Source organism: Erpetoichthys calabaricus, chromosome 8 (assembly GCF_900747795.2).
Source record: "Erpetoichthys calabaricus chromosome 8, fErpCal1.3, whole genome shotgun sequence".
NCBI classification, from domain to species: domain Eukaryota; kingdom Metazoa; phylum Chordata; class Cladistia; order Polypteriformes; family Polypteridae; genus Erpetoichthys; species Erpetoichthys calabaricus.
In genome coordinates, this window is record NC_041401.2 from 172839008 (window position 1) to 172856795 (window position 17788).

The 17788-nt window shown below is 41.0% G+C and overlaps 1 protein-coding gene across 5 annotated transcripts in view; it reads left to right on the top strand.

Annotated features, from left to right (window-relative positions):
• casz1 (castor zinc finger 1) overlaps positions 1 to 17788 on the top strand; it is a 601697-nt gene that overhangs the window by 168417 nt on the left and 415492 nt on the right. The gene's annotated exons all lie outside the window — the stretch shown is intronic.

The following is a 17788-nucleotide window of genomic DNA, read 5'->3' on the forward strand; positions in this document are numbered from 1 at the left end:
AGCTGTGGTGAAATGTACAGTAGTATGTAGAGTAATTTCCCTTGCGATTAGATAGATAGATAGATAGATAGATAGATAGATAGATAGATAGATAGATAGATAGATAGATAGATAGATAGATAGATAGATAGATAGATAGATAGATAGATAGATAGATAGATAGATAGATAGATAGATAGATAGATAGATAGATAGATAGATAGATAGATACTTTATTAATCCCAAGGGGAAATTCACATACTCCAGCAGCAGCATACTGATAAAAAACAATATTACATTAAAGAGTGATAGAAATGCAGGTATAACAATAACTTTGTATAATGTTAACGTTTCCCCACCACCTCCCGGGTGGAATTGAAGAGTCGCATAGTGTGGGGGAGGAACGATCTCCTCAGTCTGTCAGTGGAGCAGGATAGTGACAGCAGTCTGTCGCTGAAGCTGCTCCTCTGTCTGGAGATGATCCTGTTTAGTGGATGCAGTGGATTCTCCATAATTGACAGGAGCCTGCTCAGCGCCCATCACTCCGCCACAGATGTCAAACTGTCCAGCTCTGTGCCTACAATAGAGCCTGCCTTCCTCACCAGTTTGTCCAGGCGTGAGGCGTCCTTCTTCTTTATGCTGCCTCCCCAGCACACCACCGCGTAGAAGAGGGCGCTCACCACTTAATTAATAAGGTTTTAATAATTTTAACCAATTAATAAGGTTTTCTGATTCTGATAACCATTCCAATTTTTTCAGCACATTTCTTTAATGTTCTGGCGAAAATGGAAAATCTGCATAAAAGTAAGGTAGCCTTGCTGAAGCCTGACATATAATATATATACGTCTGGAGACTACCACGAGTGAATTTTGCTTAAAACCGGGTAGAAACAATTAGACGGCTCGCAGATTATCACATTTCTAAGCCAATCCAACGCCTCATGAAGCAGAGGAAGTGATTTTGAACTGCAAAGAGCCGCGGTGCTCTCGTTAACCTGGTCTGACAGACAGCAAAGCTGCTGATTATGACAAACTGCATATAGTTGAAAAGTCTCCAAAAAAATCCCATTGGACATATAAATGTGTGTCTCCTGTGCAGAGAGCACATTGCACGTTTTAAAAATAAACATAACCTTATCCAAGCAAAAAACCTTTTCTGTAACATCAGATTATACATTGGCATTCAACACCATTAATGGACCTGTGATAAAAGTGAAAGATGCGTTCTCGCAGGTGCTCTGTGTGCTCTCTGTTGTTCACTGATATGACGACAGTGTAGGAGTTGATGTAAGCTTGAAAGAACTAGCAGTTATGCTTATGAAAAGGTCAGGTCAGGTTGGGGGGGCATGCACTGGTACAGCACATTGCCACACCCACCACAGGGCAATATAGCTCAGGATCCTGGTTGGCAACTCCCCAGGCAAACACGCAGTCCAGTCCCACCCTCCAGAAATGATCTATCTGATGATCTATCTATCTATCTGCCACAGCCAGGTGTTACATGAGCATCCCCTTGGCCTGGTCCTGCCACTCGGGTCCTCAGCAATGAGGATCTTACAAGCTGAATTACCCTCGGGGAATTGTGCCATATAGCCGTAATGCCATAACAATGCAGGTAATGTGCTTCATTCGGGACTTCGTGAGCAACCACTCATTCGAGACAAAGTCAAACCAGCAGTTCCTAAGGATTCTCCGAAGAGACACAGTACCAAATGAAAACGCGAACAGCAAAATGTGCATTTGAAGTAAATGGTGTGTCACACACCGTCAAAAGGACTGCCAGTAAGAGAGCTGATAATGAAGAGCCACAGGAGGTTTACATACTCAAAACACCTGAATTACCAAATCTGCCTAACAACACCAGTAGATGCCCAGATGAGGCTGCATGACATCCACCTTCTGACTACATGTCTAAATTAATAAATAAAGTGTGTTAACATTATAGTCTAATTGGTGCGCTCCAACGTCAAGCGTTGGCACTGTATCTGATCGTGTTCAGCTCTGAGAGCGTCCCCCGCATGGGGAGAAAAGCATGTGGCTGTGATATCTGTGACAATCAGACGATACCCTCTAAAACACATGTAGCTCTGACCTCTCTTCTCAAAAATGTCAAATGTTACTCCTTAACAATCTGTAGATGATCATGTCTGCTGAACAAACAGGTATCGCTAGCTAAGTGGAGGCAAGGCGAGACATAGAGCAACTCGAACGGAGGCTGGTGCATGAGTGATGAGGGCCCCTGCTGCGTCTCGCTTGGATTAATGGGAATAAATCACTGCCGCTAGCGAACTATGATACTTACCACAATGAGAGAAGTCGCAAAATCAACCGGAATGTTCAAGCAAATTCTAGAAAAAAACCCGATCTAAATCCATGAAGTACTTCTCTTCTGACAAGCAGACAGACATACAGACAGATGTTGGATTTTATATATAGATATAGATTTGTGTGGCTGTAGAGAGTAACATTACTCTTATTATTAGTATTAAGAAGAAGGACACCTCACGCCTGGACAAACTGGTGAGGAAGGCAGGCTCTATTGTTGGCATGGAGCTGAACAGTTTGACATCCGTGGCAGAGCGACGGGCGCTCAGCAGGCTCCTATCAATTATGGAGAATCCACTGCATCAACTAAATAGTGTCATCTCCAGACAGAGGAGCAGCTTCAGCAACAGACTGCTGTCACTGTCCTGCTCCACTGACAGACTGAGGAGGTCGTTCCTCCTCCACACTACGCAACTCTTCAATTCCACCGGGGGGGGGGGGGGGGGGGGGGGATCAGTTAAACATTAACATTATACAAAGTTATTGTCTGTTTTTACCTGCATTTTTATTACTCTTTAATTTAATATTGTTTTTTTTTTTTTGTATCAGTATGCTGCTGCTGGAGTATGTGAATTTCCCCTTGGGATTAATAAAGTATCTATCTATCTATCTATCTATCTATCTATCTATCTATCTATCTATCTATCTATCTATCTATCTATCTATCTATCTATCTATCTATCTATCTATCTATCTATCTATCTATCTATCTATAAAAGTAATTAGTAACGTGATTACTTTGGTAAAGACTACAGTCATCTTGATACAATTTGAGAGAAATACTGAATTTAGACACTTGTAAGGATTACTTTCTTTGAGTAACTACCCCAAGTCTGGTGATTTATAACATCCATCCATCCATCCATTATCCAACCCGCTATATCCCAACCACAGGGTCATGGGGGTCTGCTGGAGCCAATCCCAGCCAACACAGGGCACAAGGCAGGAAACAAACCCCAGGCAGGGTGCCAGCCCACCGCAGGGCACACACACACACCCACACACCAAGCACACACTAGGGACAATTTAGGATCGCCATTGCACCTAACCTGCATGTCTTTGGACCGTGGGAGGAAACTGGAGCACCAGGAGGAAACCCACGTAGACACGGGGAGAACATGCAAACTCCACGCAGGGAGGTCCCAGGTATTCTAACTGCGAGGCAGCAGCGCTATCCACTGTGCCACCGTGCTACCCCTGATTTATAACATGGTTTTAAAATTTATTTTCACGGACCTCCCGCTTTTAGGGTTTTCAAGAGTTGTTTAGGTGGTCTCTGGCCCTAAGTATTTTGTACCTTGGTCATGCCTCACTTGGTCTCGGCTTTTTGTTAAAAACACACACATGTGGAGCTAATTGTCTAGCCTGAATTTGGCCTAGTACAGGTGAGTGTGAGAGCGGGCACCCAGTGGTGGGCTGCCAGCCTACCGTATCTAGACCTTGAGTCTACAACAGTTTGCTGGGATATGTTCTTACAGTTCATCATGACATCTGCAGTGATTCATTATATGATGTGTTAACATGGCTGCTTTTGTCTTTCGAAAAGAGAAGCCTCATGTGCTTACTTCATGTGAAGAAATATGAATTCTTGGCAATTTAGTGTAACTGCAAAATTTAAACAAAGAAAATCTGAGAAGCTTTATGATACTTTTCTGGCCGGGCACTGTTCTCTCTTACGCTACAGAAAAAAAAAGACATGCTTCTGTGTGCTCCAGAAGAGCAATTTATGGAAGTTTGGGTGCTTGAGTGTTAAACAGGATGTCACATTGCATGTAATTGGGGACCTTTCCATCTTTGGCAGAGAATAATTGTAGGCTCCTCCTGTCGCTCAGTTCGCCTGACTTTCCAGAACATTCCATCAAGAAAGCTTTCTGGGATTTCTGAATTAAAGAGAGTTGAAGTTTGCAGTGGTTTGCAGAAAAAAAACAATATCCCTGAAGACGTGGAGCGGCATTTCATGTGGCGGTACGAGTTGTGCAAAACCTTCACGTGCACATTCGATATACAGTATACTGTATATCACAAATGTGTCTTGTCAACCATTAGTCAATCTTTTCAGATCTGATCTGCTTGAGCTACACCATTATATTCTGAGTAGTGCAGCAGGCCTAGTGGACATATTCAGGATGAATCAGGAACAGAACATATTTTGAAACCAGATACTTAAACACACTTGTGCTGATCAGTTCACTTCCCAGCATGTTCAAAAATGTGTTTAATAATGACACCCAAACTATACTACCCATGGGTTTTTCTAAATATGGCTCTAAGATTAGATAGATAGATAGATAGATAGATAGATAGATAGATAGATAGATAGATAGATAGATAGATAGATAGATAGATAGATAGATAGATAGATAGATAGATAGATAGATAGATAGATACAAAAAAACAATATTAAAGAGTAATAAAAATGTAGGTAAAAACAGACAATAACTTTGAATAATGTTAACGTTTACCCCCCCGGGTGGAATTGAAGAGTCGCATAGTTTGGAGGAGGAACGATCTCCTCAGTCTCTCAGTGGAGCAGGACAGTGACAGCAGTCTGTCGCTGAAGCTGCTCCTCTGTCTGGAGGATGTTGGTGACTTTGAAGTGCTTCTCTTCTCGGTATCTGGATGTACCACTTGGTTCCACTGTTCTTTTGCAGGGCTGCTCTCCGCTCTATGGAAAAGTCATCTCAGATAATCGAGCATTGGAATCATCAAATGGAAAGAATCTCTCATTAGATTAGACAGCCAGCACAGACTCCACTATGGAAAACCCAGGAACGGGGTAGCGGGTACAAGCCCAATTGGCCAAGGTCTCCAGAACTGTGACTTTGTTTTTGACTTTTTCTTTTATAGTTTTAATCCTCTGCATTGTTAACTGGCCATAGTTCGGCAGTTAATTCATGAAAAGGAACTGTAGTTTGCCATTTATGTTAAATCAGTTTCTACCTTTTTCTCAGTGTGTTTTAACAGATCTGTGTTTATATGTGTGTCAGTTCTGTATTTAGTAATTACCATAATCTCTTGTGGGCACCAGGGGGCACTTCAGCTACCCAAACACCCGACACTGACTGGCTCTGGACACAAGTGTAGCAAGCACAGGGTTTTTATTGCAGGAAACTTTTCCAATAAGCGTTTCCTACGCTGCAACCACCATACAATCTTCTCTTTCAATCTCTCTCTGCCACTAACACCTCTGCTCCTCCCAGTCTGCTTCATACTCCTTCCTCCTGACTCTGACTCCCCAAGCAGTGGTAGGCAGCTTCTTTAATACTGTCCTCGAAGTAGGGCTCCCCCATCCCCGCGTCACCCCCTGGCAGCACCCACGAGAACTTCAGTTCCCATGATGCCCTGTGTGAAACTGTGGCTCTGCCACAGCCCAAGGGGGCTGCCATCCAGAAGTCTGGGGGAGACAATGCCCTGTAGATGCTATCTCTCTCCGTCCTTCCATCTTGAGGTCATCTGGGCCAGGTAAGGGTACCAGCTGTAACCCACACCCTACTTGAATTCTGACTGAAAATTGTTCACAGTGCTCTGTGCATGCACTTAGTGAAGAGCTCTAGACACAAAAGAAGCTGTATTGCATTGTACAGTGATGAATGCAGTCCAACTGATTGATGTTTCAAATAATCTAAGATGATGATGCCTACAGTATAGGATATAGAAGTAAGGATATTGCCAGCCTTCTACTTGACCCTGATGTCTGTCTTTTAATTTAAAGTTTCAAGTGTGAACGGGTCTGCAACTCAAAATCAAGTTAGTGGAAATAAAATTCTGTGGCATGAGTATGCAGTTTTACTATGACTGAATAGTTTTTCAAGACTCACCAGAATAGAGACGATTGTCACAGACATGACAATACATATTTCCAATGAAAGTTGAGGTGGAAACAACAAACAGAACAGATTTACTCAGCTACCTTCAAAATCTCATCCTTCTACTACAAAACATGCAGTGTAGAAAGTATAATAATAATAATAATAATAGTAATAGTATGAACAGCACACTGCACATGTGCGAGTGACGTGAACGTCTCTTTCAGATTCACCAGAAGCACTTTCGGTTCCACTGACTGTTTCAGTTTCACTGCCTGAAGAGAGATTCACCTTGTCATCACTTCTGAGAGGCATTTTGTAGATATCATTATGAAGCGAAGTGTGGAAAAGACACATCTGTATCGTTGCCCAGGTAGCTCTTGGGTCTGACACTTATGCAAGGCTCTCCTGTACCGTTGCCCGAGAGACACATGGCACCAACGTTGTTGGCACTTTTACAGCCCGACTGAACCTTGCGTCTTATGAGAGACGCATCTATACCATTGCCCAAGTGACGTTTGGGTCTAGCGCTAAGCTAATGAGATGTTGCGAGCCTATTACTGTCAATACAACTTAAAATCTAGACCTTAAGGCCTTTCAAAAGTTCCAACAAGCAATGAGGTTGCAATGGGAGGGGACACAAAATAAAACCAATCCAAGAAAAATCTCACAACACTCAAAGACAGCACAAAATGTTGCATTTATATTATTGTCCATACAATATAAAATACAGGCTTGATGGAGTTTCAAGAATTTCACTGGGAAGTCATAAACACCATAAAAACCAGCGTTACTTCTGCACATGAAATTTTGCATGTATATTATAGTTAATCCAACGTAATATACAGAGTTTATGGAGTTTCAAAAGTTTCATAATGAATAGAGAGGTCCAATAGAGAGAACAACACAAAAATGGCTCATTCTCCCCAGCTTACATGCCGTATCATTGATTCAATTGTTCAACAAGTCACCTTGTTTATTAATAATGGATTAAACTTCTATTCAGGAAACCACATTAAACCAGGAAATGCTAAAAAGAAGCGTTCATGGTTTCAACCCAACAAGGAGTTACTGCAATTATGGAATCCAGTAATTCGCCAGAAGAACAAATTCATCTTGACTTAAGAGAGCCAACAAATTAATGGAGCGGTAGTGTAGGTGACAGATGGGACACTTGCATTTCAGCTAGCTATGTCTAAAGGATCAACGTTTAAAAATCATATAAGTGCTTGCTTTCTTCCCTTAACCCATTATACAAACATCTCAGGTAACACTTCAGCTAGTAAACCTATAGGGAGGACCTTTCGATGTCTGCTTTTGGGTTATCTGGTGAGAGTTGGTAAAGATCACCTAGAGAGTTTTTTTCTCATTCCTGTAGGCCGATCACACAGTTTAAACAAACAAACAATCTTTGTGTTATAAAGCACCTCTTTTGAGAAAACACTTTATGAGTGTACCAAACAAGGAATGGGCTGTGCGGTCTCCCCACATTTATCACATAGCTACTTGAACATGTCTGGGTGGTCAATGTGACTTATCAGTCTTGTGGGGTCAAGTACCTGCAGGGTACTGCAGGATAAATTTCATGTTGTGAAGTAACGCTGGTTTTTGTGGTGTTTACGACTTCCCAGTGAAATTCTTGAAACTCCATCAAGCCTGTATATTATATTGTACGGACAATAATATAAATGCAACATTTTGTGCTGTCTTTGAGTGTTGTGGGATTTTTTTTGGATTGGTTTTATTTTGTGCCCCCTCCCATTACAACCTCATTGCTTGTTGGAACTTTTGAAAGGCCTTAAAGTCTAGATTTTAAGTTGTATTGACAGTAATAGGCTCGCAAAATCTTATTAACTTAGCGCTAGACCCAAACGTCACTTGGGCAATGGTATAAATGCGTCTCGCATAAGACACAAAGTTTAGTCGGGTTTTAAAAGTGACAACAACGTTGGTGCCATGTGTCTCTTGGGCAATGGTACAGGAGTGTCTTGCATAAGCGTCAGACAAAAGAGCTACCTGGGCAACGATGCAGATGCGTCTTGCAGTACCTGAATTGTTAGTCACCCTCCTGATTAACAGTGAAATTCCTAGAAGCATCCTGTCTTTCTAGGAAGTGCTGTCCAGGGGGCTTGGCACGCTGCGTTGACGATTATTTAAAAAAGGAGCGCTGCGAGGGTCCTGTCATCCAATGTGATTCATATGTAGGAAAAGTGAGATCGCTAACAGTAGGTGCAACTAAAAAATTGCCCGGCAATTCTCCTTAGTGTGCATTACAGAGGTGACAACGTGAACTGAAGTGACACTTGCGTCAGTTTTCAGCAACATATTTGTTGTTTCGGGTGGTGTCCTCCGTGACCCCTAATGGTGGCGAAGTTTGCATAGGCACTCTAGGGTTTAGCAATTTGAGGGCTCAAACTTGCATGTCCTGCATGGGGTCTCTCTCTCTCTCGCTGTCTCTCCCTGTCTGTCCATTCCGTTCCCATGCCCATTACAGTATTTTTATAGTCGCCCTTTTTCCCTTACCGTGTCTAATTCCATTAGGGCTTTGACATTATAAGACCAAACTTCAACTTTATTGTCATATGTACTCACTACAATGAAAATCTCATTCTGCGAGTCCTCCAGCAATAGATGAGAATTATACAACAACAGATGAGAGTACACAACAATAAACTAAAAACTCTCAGGTGAAAAAGAAAGGCAAAAACAAGCAGAAGTAAGGGTGCACGTGCAAATAAATAAATGACTCGATATAAGCTCTGCAGGTGTATGGTCTCAAAGATGGTCTTCCATCCTTCCATGTGCTATCAGATGATGGCTTCTGTTTACAAGCCTGATGGCATAAGGGAGAAAACAGTCTTTTAGCCTTCATCTTCTAGCTGCCATGCTCTTATAGTAGTAGCAGTATGAACAGTTCATGTTGTGGGTGGGTTGTTTCAATAATGTTATGGGCCATCTTGAGAACTCTGATGTTATGGATGTCCTCTAGCGCAGGGAGTGCTGTTCCAATGATATTGTGTGCAGATTTTACCCCCTGCCGTGCTGTAGTGTTCCTAAACCAGACTGTGATGGAGTGGGTGAGGATACTCTCAATTGTACATCAGTAGAAGTTGCTGAGGATGATGCTTGGCATGCCAAACGTCCTCAGCCTTCTCAGAAAATACAAACGCCTGGTCTGTGATGTGGTAGGTCCAAGTGAGATCCTTAGAGATGTTAATGCTAAGAAATGTAAATGTGGCCACTCTCTCCACCTCAGTCTCTCCAATGTATGATGGTGGGTGCTGACCTTTCTTCCTCTGGCTGTCAATAATCATCTCTTTCGTTTTGCTGGTAATCAGACCAATGGCAGAATGATTGCAGGCATGGTGTTTGCTGAGCAGACCTTATGAATTACTTGGTCTTTCTGCTGGTTATTTTGGAGAGTCAAAGAAGAAGTACTGTTGTCATTATTAGGATGAAGAGAAATTTCTCCCAAAGCGTCTGGTGTGTTCCGTCTCAGAAATTCCTCTTTGAACCAGTAAACAGTGGGCAGACCTCAGTGCTCAGTGGTGCAAATCCATCATGATCCTTGTGCTGATCGGTTTTCTTTGCCCTTTGTCCTCAGGCACCACCCCTGCTATGTCCAGCAGTGTATTTTCATGTTGTCCGCTGTGTTTGCTAATTACTGTCACTCATCAGAGTAACTTGTTTCCCTTTTTTCTTAACCTTTCCTCTTGGGATCTACCATTGATCTTTGATATTATGCTATAATAAAAGCTTTGACTCACATAGCCTGTTTTTCCTGGAATTGTTTGCCCTGCAGTATTTAAAAGCACACACTAGTTCTGAAGTAGGCAGGCTCTCTGCCTGAATGGCCATTACTTTTAATTTAATACCTTTCAACATTTCTTATGTTGCAGTGTTAAGGAAACAGATATCAATATATCTGGCCTCCTGTTTCTTTAGCATCTTTCATGGTGAGTAATGCCAGCATAGGTAAAAGTGATGCAGGAGTGACATCTCTTTTTAATTTATAAAGTGTCTTGCATTGTCATTGCCCTCATTAAAAACATTCACTGGTTAGTATTTATACTTGCAGTATATGCACTGACTTAATAAGAGGACTCTGTGAAACAGAAACCAAACAGTATTTGCATTTCCAAACATGTTGTATTGACTATCATTAAGACCTTTTTTTATAACTATTGAGGAATACTATTGGCAAATGTGGGGCTCATCCTTCACTTACAGTAGATGGCTTCAAGTATGCAGTTGCTTCTGTTTGGTAAAGTTTGGTCACAGAGTCAGTCCTTTACTTCTCTCAGTTAATCAAGTCGACAAGTCGATTTGATTGTCCCAACCTTATATTGGAAAAGGAGGGCGGGGCCTTTCAGAGTCCAATCAGATGACATCCAAGACAGAAAGATGCAGCAAATGTCACCCTGCTATTTAATATTAGTTATTGTCCATTCTGGTGCTCTAGGATGAGTCTTCACCTATAATCTGTCACACTGAATGTAAGTTTAGCGTAGCAATGGGCTGGAGAGTATGCTGTGCTTACCCTACACTTAGTCACGTCAATTTGTAGACAATTACAACATCATCCGCAAGTCTTTGGGATCTTGGAGACCAACCATGATAGCTGAAGATAACGCATGTGAGTAGAAACAGAATTGGCAAATTTCACACAATGAAGTTTAAACCACGGATTTCTGGAGTTTTGAGTCAGCACTGTTAGTCACTGTGTGTTATGTCAGAGGAAATAAAAATAGTAAATGAGAGTCAGGATGAATTTCAATGACCAAAAAGTTCACCCCATCTTACAACAAAGCCAGGTATTTTAATCAAAAAATCAACTTCGGAAAGACAAATCAATAATTCTTTAGATAGATAGATAGATAGATAGATAGTAGTGAGACCAGCTATATTATATGGGTTGGAGACGGTGGCACTGACCAGAAAGCAGGAGACAGAGCTGGAGGTAGCAGAGTTAAAGATGCTAAGATTTGCACTGAATGTGACGATGATGGACAGGATTAGAAATGAGGACATTAGAGGGTCAGCTCAAGTTGGACGGTTGGAAGACAAAGTCAGAGAGGCGAGATTGCGTTGGTTTGGACATGTGCAGAGGAGAGATGCTGGGTATATTGGGAGAAGGATGTTAAGGATAGAGCAGCCAGGGAAGAGGAAAAGAGGAAGGCCTAAGAGAAGGTGTATGGATGTGGTGAGAGAGGACATGCAGGTGATGGATGTAACAGAACAAGATGCAGAGGACAGGAAGATACAGAAGAAGATGATCCGCTGTGGCAACCCCTAATGGGAGCATCCGAAAGAAGAAGAAGATTTCCAAGCAAAATATATTTGTTAAGATCCTAATAATTTTCATGATAAAAATGGTTTGTGTTTAACATGTTTCTTCAAGATAGATAGATAGATAGATAGATAGATAGATAGATAGATAGATAGATAGATAGATAGATAGATAGATAGATAGATAGATAGATAGATAGATAGATAGATAGATAGATATGAAAGACACTATATGATAGATAGATAGATAGATAGATAGATAGATAGATAGATAGATAGATAGATAGATAGATAGATAGATAGATAGATAGATAGATAGATAGATAGATAGATAGAACTTTATCCCAAAGGGACAAAAAAGTTGTATTTACAATTATTTAGCTTATGTTAAAAAATCTTGTCAAGTACATTTTGCTTACCCCATTGGCAGATTTTTTTTGGTGCTAAATAAAAGCAAAGCAACTCCTATTTAAATTTTTTTTTTTTTGTCTGGTTTTTGCATATGCATTTTTTGTAGTTGTAGTAAGATTCCTTACTTTCAGGCAGCATCAAAGAGCTTCAAACAAACTATTCAATGACTCAGGAAGGTGAGGCGGAATTTTGTCCAAGTGAGGAAATGCCGAACACAATTGGAGAGGTGGAAAGAGTACTTTAGGGAACTCCTAAACGCTGATGATGCGGTGTTAGAAGTATTGGTTGGGTTTGTGTCCGTCTCTGTGCCAGAGGATGCTGTAGTGATTATAAAAACTCCGTAGCCGCAAAGCCGCAGGGGAACCAACTGAAAATAGCATGGCAGGGCACACACTGGGGCACAGTTATAACAAAGGATCAGGAGATGAAACAAGATCAAGTCTGAAGCAGGTGGAGATCAAAACCAGAAAAGTAAGCAACCTAAACACCAATGCCCAATACACAATCTAGTGCTTTTAAAATTAGCATGAATTCAGAGCCCTAAATCTCGCAAAGTAAACTTTTTAGCACATGCATATTTTATTTACAGTAATCCAGCAACTAAATGGCGCTTCAGTGAGGATATCATCTGCCATGTATGCAGCAATCATGTAGCGTGTCCTGCTACATCTGTTTGCTGTTTGTGATGCAGGGTGGCCAGGCTGTTGCCAGACAGAATGACCGGATGTGTGCGATTTGTGACGTTCTTACCACGACTGTGTAAAGGTTAGTGTCGTCCACTTACTGACCGTTCATAAACTGTTTGTTTATGAGCTAAAACAAAACAAAAAAACATTGCACTGTTATCATTAAATGAATCTCTAGTTAGGAATTCCTTTTCATTCTTAGGCTTTTATTTATGTCTCACATTTTGGCTGATGCTATGTGAAATATTCTGGTTACTGACTTTATCACTTTGTTTCTTCATTTATGATTTTTTTCTCACATCATGGACTTTGTTCTGGCCTTGGCTTGTTATTACTACTACTAATCATCATCTTTCTTTAAACTCTTGCCTTTTTGGTAGAGTTAGTATAAAAACACCACTAACAAGGAATGGCAGAATCCAAAACGGTGATAGACATGCCCAAAAAGATCCACAAAATGGCGGCACAGTGATAGCAAAGAAGCACAGCTATAAAATAATAACAATGTCAAAACAAAAATAAAAGTACAAACTAATGACAGAAATAGATTCCACATAGTTCAGAACCCTAGAAGTATAACCGAAAAAGTTGAAACCGTTGGATATTTTGGAGTAATAACAGTGTGGAAGGTGGGACAGAGACTGGGGTGGGGGGCCCATTTTAAAAAAGGGTGACCAGAGGGTGTGTTCCAGTCACAGATTTCCATCTCCTGGGGGTGTGGAGAATGGAGACTCTTGTCTTATTGTTGAATATCAGGTTAAGCAGAAGAAATGTGGATTCTGTCCTGGCCTTGCAGCAGTGGACCAAGTCTTTGTTCTTGCACAAAAATTTGATTGGGTCAGGGGAATTTATCAGTCCTGTGTATGCGTTATTTGTGGATTTAGAGAAAACGTATAACTGTGTAAACTGTAGTATTGTGTGGAAAGTGCTACAAAAATATGAGCATTCGTTCTTGTAGCTGCATGCCATTTCTTCCCTGTATTTGCAGAACAAAGTTCTGTTGCATACTTGGCATTAAGTCAAGACCAGTCAATGTGGACACCAGACTCTGCCTAGGGTTTTTCTCGGCTCCTCACCTGTTCATGATTTTTATGGACAAGACATCAAGGTGCAGTCGAGTATGGATGGTATTCAGTTGATCATCTCAGGAGTAACACCTCTCCTGTTACACACAATGACGTTCTCTTGAGGTCATCAGACTCTCATCTCCGGTGCACACCGAAATGGTTTGTAGGTGAGAGTGATGCGGTTACAATGAGAATGAGCACCTCCAGGTTTGAAGTAATAGTCGTCTCCTGAAAAAGAGTAGGAGTTCAAGTCCTGAGCATAGATGTTGTTGTGGGATCGACCAACTAATCGGTGTGGCGGCAGCACGTTTACGACTGTGGTGGTGAAGTGGGAGCTAAGTCCATGTATGAAGCTGTAAATGTACTTCTCAGTCTGCATCGCCTTCCCTACCAGTGGTCATGAGCGCTAGAGATTGCAATTGCCCAATGCTGCTGAGCTCAAACTCTGTGACAGGATGAGGAGCTTGGCAATATGAGAGGAGTCTTAGATTAGAACCACCACTTCTCCTGATCAAAAAGAACCAGGAGAGATGATTTGGACATTTAGATGGGATGCCCCTCAGATACCTTCCTTGGCAGCCCATGAGGAAGACAGACCCAAGACGCTCTTTATCCTGCATCTCTGACTGGACAGAGTATTCCACAAGAAGATAGAGGAAGGTGGTGAGGTTAGGGAGGTCCAGCTCAGCAGTGGAAAGAAAATGGTTGATGATGTTCTTCTTCTTCATCTTTGACCCTGAGTTACCGTAGTGTCTGTCATCAGTTATTACTGCTCATCACTGACCTTGCAGAAACTTTCCAAGATGTGTCCCCTTTTCATCCTGCACCCTGAGTTAGAGTGTGAGACCAGGGCTTCCTGAATGATTTTGACTTTGTGGTCACTTTTTAATTTCTTGTTCTGTCTCTTCTTCTTTCACACCCAGCCCAATATCTAAAGCTCATTTTTCATCTTGCAGAAGTGCTGCTGCCTTGCAGTAAGGAGACCTGGGTTCGCTTCCCGGGTCCTCCCTGCGTGGAGTTTGCATGTTCTCCCTGTGTCTGCGTGGGTTTCCTCCACAGTAAAAGACATGCAGGTTAGGTGTATTGACGTTTCTAAATTGTCCTTAGTGTGTGCTTGGTGTACGGGTGTGTGTGTGCGTGTCCTGCGGTGGGCTGGCACCCTGCCCGGGATTGGTTCCTGCCTTGTGCCCTGAGTTGGCTGGGATTGGCTCCAGCAGACCCCCATGACCCTGTGTTCGGATTCAGCGGGTTGGAAAATGGATTGATGGATGGATGGAAAATGGATGGATGGATTTTTCATTTTACCGTTTCAACTTCTGTGTGCCGCTCCTCTGTGAAAACCCCAAGTCTCTCACCTCAGAACCCTGGATTGTCAGGACATCTTCCCGTTTGCATTCTTGTTTTCTTTTCTTCTTCTTTTTTTTTCTTTTTCTGCTGCCCAGCTTAATTTACTGCTAACAGCTTTACCCATATCTAAATGGTTCATTCATTTAGATGCTCCAAATTCATCAGTCATTAATTTCCAACGCAGTAATTGTTCATGATCAGTTGAGCAGGTTTCTGCTGCTGAGGTTATTACAATGATATGAGGGCAAAATTGAAATAAACAAGAAGGGAAAAAAAAGCTTTGTATCTTGGTCATGGCGGGCAGATATTCAAATAAAAAGTAACCTTGGAAACCGGTCAAGATTTGCTTAAAATGACAGCTCTCTTTGTGTTTATGCATTATTTGCTTAATTTTTTCGTGCTTAATTCTTTTTGTGGTAGCTCTTATAAACAGAAAAAATAAAGTCAAAAAACAAACTGATGATCTGGGAATGAGAAAAAAGAGCAAGAGCGAGGACTGTCATGTCTCGTAAAGCTCTCATTTTCATGGCCAGGATCGGCAAACACCTTGATCAGGTTTTAGGTTCAATAATAAGTGAGGACACTTCTACCTTGTTAGTTTTAATATTAATTTTTGACACACACACACAACACCACAATATCAGCTCGGAGCTCTTTTGTCAATTTTCGTCTTTAAATCTTTTAGCTACGTTTCAACTAATCACCTTCATGAAACATTTTGCAAGCTAATTAAATTGATTAGTCTGACCGGTGGGCACATTTTATAGCACCTTTTACTTTGGCCTTCTTCACTAATGATGCAATTAATGTGTATTTAAGTTTAGTTGGGGGGGCACAATGGTACAGTGGTTAGAACTATGGCTGCCTATGGAGTCTTGATGTCTGTGCAAGTTTCCTTCCAGGGCATTCTGACATAGCCAATATGTGTAATGTGTGTGTTTTGGTTAACTGGCAGTTACAGCCTGACCCACACTGGCTGTACCCAAAAATAGGCGGGCACCTTGTTGGGTGGTGAGTTCTTACCTTGCACGTGATGCTGCCAGTGTGGGCTGTGCTACTCCAGGTGCCTGGGCTCAGGAAAACAGAGGAATGTATTTAAATAATTACACAAAATTAATCATTATTTAATAATTATACAAAAATCTTCATGAAACACTAAACACAGTAACCAAATCATTATTTAAAATAATATTTGCATCATATGGGGGAATTTCACACTCTACATTAACATAAAGCACATTACAAATATAGCCAAATTAGTAGTTAAAATTATATTTGTAATTGAAACCTTCACAAAACAATATACTTAATGACAAAAAGAATGGACGTAAATAATATCTGAGCTATGTAACATTTTATATATTCACTGTGTTTGAAAAGCAATTCACATATAAAATAAACTGTTATATAGTGTTTGTTTTTGGACAAAGAAGTTATATAAGAAGAAAATATTTAAAACTGGCAAATGACATAGCTCCTTTTATAATGACTTAATAACCATCATATAAAAAACAACCATCATATAAATGTTATATAAGAATACAAACATTTTCCAATTTTAATATACTGTATTGCCTTTTACCATAAACATCCCCACAAGGCATAATACGTTATGCAGCAGTGCAGAATTGAATAACCGCTTTATAAATGACACAGCTCCTTTCATGTAGCCCACCAGCATTCAGCAATTCACAGAGCACACTCACAAATATGTCCATCCTCATTAATTCTCTTATACAATGAACAGAGAATTTATCAATCTTTATTCGGTGCCTCTTTTATCGGCTGCCTTGCATCATCAGCAAGAACATCACAAGGCACTTTTCATAAAATATACACTCTTTTGGGTAATGTGCATTGCGTTTTCTAGGTAGATGACACTATAATTCTCTTTCGATAATAAACATGCATGAAGCCGGTGAAATGCCGGATATTTTTTTTTAAGATCTCATAAGTGCTTCTTTGTAACTGTGAATCTCTTATTGATTCTGTAGAGTAACATATAAAAATAAATCGGTGGAATGCATATATTTGTTTAATTATTTAGCTTCAAATGCCACAAAATGAATTCTTTTTATGCATCTTTTATAATGAACAATGTGGAAAAGTTTTATTTAACAGCCAGTAACATATCTCAGCGATGAGACATTTACAATTTGGAAACAGCTTTTATTCCATAAACAAGCAAGTCTTTTTCATTTGATGTGTGTCTGTTTATACACTCACCGGCCACTTTATTAGGTATACCTCGCTAATACCAGGTTTTGCCTTCAAAACTGCCGTAATTCTTCATGGTGTAGATTCAACAAGGCGCTGGAAATATTCCTCATGGATTTTGGGCCTTATTGACATGATAGCATCACGCAGTTGCTGAAGATTTATTGGCTGCACCTCCATGATGTGAATCTCCTGTTCCACACATCCCAAAGGTGCCCTATTGGATTGAGATCTGGTTACTGTGGAGGCCATTTGAATAAAGTGAAAGCATTGTTATGTCCAAGAAACCAGTTTGAGATGATTTGAGCTTTTTGACATGGCGTATTTTCCAGCTGGAAGTAGCCATCAGTAGATGGGTACACTGTGGTCATAAGGGATGGACATGGTGAGCAGCAACGCTCAGGTAGGCTGTGGCATTTAAATAATGCTCAGTTGGTACTAAGGGGCCCAAAGTGTGCCAAGAAAACATCCCCCACACCATTCCTCCACCACCACCAGCCTGAACTGTTGATACAAGGCGGGATGGATCCATGCTTTCATGTTGCTGTTTCCAAATTCTGATCAAACCATCCAAATGTCGCAGCAGAAATCAACACTCATCAGACCAGGCAACGTTTTCCCAATCTTCCATTGTCCAATTTTGGTGAGCCTGTGTGAATTG